The following is a 7,129-nucleotide window of genomic DNA, read 5'->3' as shown; positions in this document are numbered from 1 at the left end:
TTTGTACTTTAACTTTTTTCGGCTCGGCTTCTTTCGACGCCGATGCCGGCGACGCAGCACTCTCTCGCCCGCCAGCCACCGAGAAAAGGGTGCGCTCCGACCGGCCCCGCACCGCTCTTTCTTGGCTCATTCGAGTTTACTGTCTTTCGCTCTGACATGCCTTACCTAGGGTTAGGTTAGTATGCTTGCACGTTTGTACTTTAACTTTTTTCGGCTCGGCTTCTTTCGACGCCGATGCCGGCGACGCAGCACTCTCTCGCCCGCCAGCCACCGAGAAAAGGGTGCGCTCCGACCGGCCCCGCACCGCTCTTTCTTGGCTCATTCGAGTTTACTGTCTTTCGCTCTGACATGCCTTACCTAGGGTTAGGTTAGTATGCTTGCACGTTTGTACTTTAACTTTTTTCGGCTCGGCTTCTTTCGACGCCGATGCCGGCGACGCAGCACTCTCTCGCCCGCCAGCCACCGAGAAAAGGGTGCGCTCCGACCGGCCCCGCACCGCTCTTTCTTGGCTCATTCGAAATTACTGTCTTTCGCTCTGACATGCCTTACCTAGGGTTAGGTTAGTATGCTTGCACGTTTGTACTTTAACTTTTTTCGGCTCGGCTTCTTTCGACGCCGATGCCGGCGACGCAGCACTCTCTCGCCCGCCAGCCACCGAGAAAAGGGTGCGCTCCGACCGGCCCCGCACCGCTCTTTCTTGGCTCATTCGAGTTTACTGTCTTTCGCTCTGACATGCCTTACCTAGGGTTAGGTTAGTATGCTTGCACGTTTGTACTTTAACTTTTTTCGGCTCGGCTTCTTTCGACGCCGATGCCGGCGACGCAGCACTCTCTCGCCCGCCAGCCACCGAGAAAAGGGTGCGCTCCGACCGGCCCCGCACCGCTCTTTCTTGGCTCATTCGAAATTACTGTCTTTCGCTCTGACATGCCTTACCTAGGGTTAGGTTAGTATGCTTGCACGTTTGTACTTTAACTTTTTTCGGCTCGGCTTCTTTCGACGCCGATGCCGGCGACGCAGCACTCTCTCGCCCGCCAGCCACCGAGAAAAGGGTGCGCTCCGACCGGCCCCGCACCGCTCTTTCTTGGCTCATTCGAAATTACTGTCTTTCGCTCTGACATGCCTTACCTAGGGTTAGGTTAGTATGCTTGCACGTTTGTACTTTAACTTTTTTCGGCTCGGCTTCTTTCGACGCCGATGCCGGCGACGCAGCACTCTCTCGCCCGCCAGCCACCGAGAAAAGGGTGCGCTCCGACCGGCCCCGCACCGCTCTTTCTTGGCTCATTCGAGTTTACTGTCTTTCGCTCTGACATGCCTTACCTAGGGTTAGGTTAGTATGCTTGCACGTTTGTACTTTAACTTTTTTCGGCTCGGCTTCTTTCGACGCCGATGCCGGCGACGCAGCACTCTCTCGCCCGCCAGCCACCGAGAAAAGGGTGCGCTCCGACCGGCCCCGCACCGCTCTTTCTTGGCTCATTCGAGTTTACTGTCTTTCGCTCTGACATGCCTTACCTAGGGTTAGGTTAGTATGCTTGCACGTTTGTACTTTAACTTTTTTCGGCTCGGCTTCTTTCGACGCCGATGCCGGCGACGCAGCACTCTCTCGCCCGCCAGCCACCGAGAAAAGGGTGCGCTCCGACCGGCCCCGCACCGCTCTTTCTTGGCTCATTCGAAATTACTGTCTTTCGCTCTGACATGCCTTACGTAGGGTTAGGTTAGTATGCTTGCACGTTTGTACTTTAACTTTTTTCGGCTCGGCTTCTTTCGACGCCGATGCCGGCGACGCAGCACTCTCTCGCCCGCCAGCCACCGAGAAAAGGGTGCGCTCCGACCGGCCCCGCACCGCTCTTTCTTGGCTCATTCGAGTTTACTGTCTTTCGCTCTGACATGCCTTACCTAGGGTTAGGTTAGTATGCTTGCACGTTTGTACTTTAACTTTTTTCGGCTCGGCTTCTTTCGACGCCGATGCCGGCGACGCAGCACTCTCTCGCCCGCCAGCCACCGAGAAAAGGGTGCGCTCCGACCGGCCCCGCACCGCTCTTTCTTGGCTCATTCGAAATTACTGTCTTTCGCTCTGACATGCCTTACCTAGGGTTAGGTTAGTATGCTTGCACGTTTGTACTTTAACTTTTTTCGGCTCGGCTTCTTTCGACGCCGATGCCGGCGACGCAGCACTCTCTCGCCCGCCAGCCACCGAGAAAAGGGTGCGCTCCGACCGGCCCCGCACCGCTCTTTCTTGGCTCATTCGAAATTACTGTCTTTCGCTCTGACATGCCTTACCTAGGGTTAGGTTAGTATGCTTGCACGTTTGTACTTTAACTTTTTTCGGCTCGGCTTCTTTCGACGCCGATGCCGGCGACGCAGCACTCTCTCGCCCGCCAGCCACCGAGAAAAGGGTGCGCTCCGACCGGCCCCGCACCGCTCTTTCTTGGCTCATTCGAAATTACTGTCTTTCGCTCTGACATGCCTTACCTAGGGTTAGGTTAGTATGCTTGCACGTTTGTACTTTAACTTTTTTCGGCTCGGCTTCTTTCGACGCCGATGCCGGCGACGCAGCACTCTCTCGCCCGCCAGCCACCGAGAAAAGGGTGCGCTCCGACCGGCCCCGCACCGCTCTTTCTTGGCTCATTCGAAATTACTGTCTTTCGCTATGACATGCCTTACCTAGGGTTAGGTTAGTATGCTTGCACGTTTGTACTTTAACTTTTTTCGGCTCGGCTTCTTTCGACGCCGATGCCGGCGACGCAGCACTCTCTCGCCCGCCAGCCACCGAGAAAAGGGTCCGCTCCGACCGGCCCCGCACCGCTCTTTCTTGGCTCATTCGAGTTTACTGTCTTTCGCTCTGACATGCCTTACCTAGGGTTAGGTTAGTATGCTTGCACGTTTGTACTTTAACTTTTTTCGGCTCGGCTTCTTTCGACGCCGATGCCGGCGACGCAGCACTCTCTCGCCCGCCAGCCACCGAGAAAAGGGTGCGCTCCGACCGGCCCCGCACCGCTCTTTCTTGGCTCATTCGAAATTACTGTCTTTCGCTCTGACATGCCTTACCTAGGGTTAGGTTAGTATGCTTGCACGTTTGTACTTTAACTTTTTTCGGCTCGGCTTCTTTCGACGCCGATGCCGGCGACGCAGCACTCTCTCGCCCGCCAGCCACCGAGAAAAGGGTGCGCTCCGACCGGCCCCGCACCGCTCTTTCTTGGCTCATTCGAGTTTACTGTCTTTCGCTCTGACATGCCTTACCTAGGGTTAGGTTAGTATGCTTGCACGTTTGTACTTTAACTTTTTTCGGCTCGGCTTCTTTCGACGCCGATGCCGGCGACGCAGCACTCTCTCGCCCGCCAGCCACCGAGAAAAGGGTGCGCTCCGACCGGCCCCGCACCGCTCTTTCTTGGCTCATTCGAAATTACTGTCTTTCGCTCTGACATGCCTTACCTAGGGTTAGGTTAGTATGCTTGCACGTTTGTACTTTAACTTTTTTCGGCTCGGCTTCTTTCGACGCCGATGCCGGCGACGCAGCACTCTCTCGCCCGCCAGCCACCGAGAAAAGGGTGCGCTCCGACCGGCCCCGCACCGCTCTTTCTTGGCTCATTCGAGTTTACTGTCTTTCGCTCTGACATGCCTTACCTAGGGTTAGGTTAGTATGCTTGCACGTTTGTACTTTAACTTTTTTCGGCTCGGCTTCTTTCGACGCCGATGCCGGCGACGCAGCACTCTCTCGCCCGCCAGCCACCGAGAAAAGGGTGCGCTCCGACCGGCCCCGCACCGCTCTTTCTTGGCTCATTCGAAATTACTGTCTTTCGCTCTGACATGCCTTACCTAGGGTTAGGTTAGTATGCTTGCACGTTTGTACTTTAACTTTTTTCGGCTCGGCTTCTTTCGACGCCGATGCCGGCGACGCAGCACTCTCTCGCCCGCCAGCCACCGAGAAAAGGGTGCGCTCCGACCGGCCCCGCACCGCTCTTTCTTGGCTCATTCGAAATTACTGTCTTTCGCTCTGACATGCCTTACCTAGGGTTAGGTTAGTATGCTTGCACGTTTGTACTTTAACTTTTTTCGGCTCGGCTTCTTTCGACGCCGATGCCGGCGACGCAGCACTCTCTCGCCCGCCAGCCACCGAGAAAAGGGTGCGCTCCGACCGGCCCCGCACCGCTCTTTCTTGGCTCATTCGAGTTTACTGTCTTTCGCTCTGACATGCCTTACCTAGGGTTAGGTTAGTATACTTGCACGTTTGTACTTTAACTTTTTTCGGCTCGGCTTCTTTCGACGCCGATGCCGGCGACGCAGCACTCTCTCGCCCGCCAGCCACCGAGAAAAGGGTGCGCTCCGACCGGCCCCGCACCGCTCCTCCTTGGCTCATTCGAAATTACTGTCTTTCGCTCTGACATGCCTTACCTAGGGTTAGGTTAGTATGCTTGCACGTTTGTACTTTAACTTTTTTGGGCTCGGCTTCTTTCGACGCCGATGCCGGCGACGCAGCACTCTCTCGCCCGCCAGCCACCGAGAAAAGGGTGCGCTCCGACCGGCCCCGCACCGCTCTTTCTTGGCTCATTCGAGTTTACTGTCTTTCGCTCTGACATGCCTTACCTAGGGTTAGGTTAGTATGCTTGCACGTTTGTACTTTAACTTTTTTCGGCTCGGCTTCTTTCGACGCCGATGCCGGCGACGCAGCACTCTCTCGCCCGCCAGCCACCGAGAAAAGGGTGCGCTCCGACCGGCCCCGCACCGCTCTTTCTTGGCTCATTCGAAATTACTGTCTTTCGCTCTGACATGCCTTACCTAGGGTTAGGTTAGTATGCTTGCACGTTTGTACTTTAACTTTTTTCGGCTCGGCTTCTTTCGACGCCGATGCCGGCGACGCAGCACTCTCTCGCCCGCCAGCCACCGAGAAAAGGGTGCGCTCCGACCGGCCCCGCACCGCTCTTTCTTGGCTCATTCGAGTTTACTGTCTTTCGCTCTGACATGCCTTATCTAGGGTTAGGTTAGTATGCTTGCACGTTTGTACTTTAACTTTTTTCGGCTCGGCTTCTTTCGACGCCGATGCCGGCGACGCAGCACTCTCTCGCCCGCCAGCCACCGAGAAAAGGGTGCGCTCCGACCGGCCCCGCACCGCTCTTTCTTGGCTCATTCGAAATTACTGTCTTTCGCTCTGACATGCCTTACCTAGGGTTAGGTTAGTATGCTTGCACGTTTGTACTTTAACTTTTTTCGGCTCGGCTTCTTTCGACGCCGATGCCGGCGACGCAGCACTCTCTCGCCCGCCAGCCACCGAGAAAAGGGTGCGCTCCGACCGGCCCCGCACCGCTCTTTCTTGGCTCATTCGAAATAACTGTCTTTCGCTCTGACATGCCTTACCTAGGGTTAGGTTAGTATGCTTGCACGTTTGTACTTTAACTTTTTTCGGCTCGGCTTCTTTCGACGCCGATGCCGGCGACGCAGCACTCTCTCGCCCGCCAGCCACCGAGAAAAGGGTGCGCTCCGACCGGCCCCGCACCGCTCTTTCTTGGCTCATTCGAGTTTACTGTCTTTCGCTCTGACATGCCTTACCTAGGGTTAGGTTAGTATGCTTGCACGTTTGTACTTTAACTTTTTTCGGCTCGGCTTCTTTCGACGCCGATGCCGGCGACGCAGCACTCTCTCGCCCGCCAGCCACCGAGAAAAGGGTGCGCTCCGACCGGCCCCGCACCGCTCTTTCTTGGCTCATTCGAGTTTACTGTCTTTCGCTCTGACATGCCTTACCTAGGGTTAGGTTAGTATGCTTGCACGTTTGTACTTTAACTTTTTTCGGCTCGGCTTCTTTCGACGCCGATGCCGGCGACGCAGCACTCTCTCGCCCGCCAGCCACCGAGAAAAGGGTGCGCTCCGACCGGCCCCGCACCGCTCTTTCTTGGCTCATTCGAAATTACTGTCTTTCGCTCTGACATGCCTTACCTAGGGTTAGGTTAGTATGCTTGCACGTTTGTACTTTAACTTTTTTCGGCTCGGCTTCTTTCGACGCCGATGCCGGCGACGCAGCACTCTCTCGCCCGCCAGCCACCGAGAAAAGGGTGCGCTCCGACCGGCCCCGCACCGCTCTTTCTTGGCTCATTCGAAATAACTGTCTTTCGCTCTGACATGCCTTACCTAGGGTTAGGTTAGTATGCTTGCACGTTTGTACTTTAACTTTTTTCTGCTCGGCTTCTTTCGACGCCGATGCCGGCGACGCAGCACTCTCTCGCCCGCCAGCCACCGAGAAAAGGGTGCGCTCCGACCGGCCCCGCACCGCTCTTTCTTGGCTCATTCGAGTTTACTGTCTTTCGCTCTGACATGCCTTACCTAGGGTTAGGTTAGTATGCTTGCACGTTTGTACTTTAACTTTTTTCGGCTCGGCTTCTTTCGACGCCGATGCCGGCGACGCAGCACTCTCTCGCCCGCCAGCCACCGAGAAAAGGGTGCGCTCCGACCGGCCCCGCACCGCTCTTTCTTGGCTCATTCGAGTTTACTGTCTTTCGCTCTGACATGCCTTACCTAGGGTTAGGTTAGTATGCTTGCACGTTTGTACTTTAACTTTTTTCGGCTCGGCTTCTTTCGACGCCGATGCCGGCGACGCAGCACTCTCTCGCCCGCCAGCCACCGAGAAAAGGGTGCGCTCCGACCGGCCCCGCACCGCTCTTTCTTGGCTCATTCGAAATTACTGTCTTTCGCTCTGACATGCCTTACCTAGGGTTAGGTTAGTATGCTTGCACGTTTGTACTTTAACTTTTTTCGGCTCGGCTTCTTTCGACGCCGATGCCGGCGACGCAGCACTCTCTCGCCCGCCAGCCACCGAGAAAAGGGTGCGCTCCGACCGGCCCCGCACCGCTCTTTCTTGGCTCATTCGAGTTTACTGTCTTTCGCTCTGACATGCCTTACCTAGGGTTAGGTTAGTATGCTTGCACGTTTGTACTTTAACTTTTTTCGGCTCGGCTTCTTTCGACGCTGATGCCGGCGACGCAGCACTCTCTCGCCCGCCAGCCACCGAGAAAAGGGTGCGCTCCGACCGGCCCCGCACCGCTCTTTCTTGGCTCATTCGAAATTACTGTCTTTCGCTCTGACATGCCTTACCTAGGGTTAGGTTAGTATGCTTGCACGTTTGTACTTTAACTTTTTTCGGCTC

The sequence above is a fragment of the Styela clava genome, chromosome 15 (genome assembly GCF_964204865.1).
Source record: "Styela clava chromosome 15, kaStyClav1.hap1.2, whole genome shotgun sequence".
In the NCBI taxonomy this organism is placed as follows: domain Eukaryota; kingdom Metazoa; phylum Chordata; class Ascidiacea; order Stolidobranchia; family Styelidae; genus Styela; species Styela clava.
The sequence above is the reverse complement of the archived record's forward strand: the minus strand, read 5'-3'. Positions refer to the sequence as shown.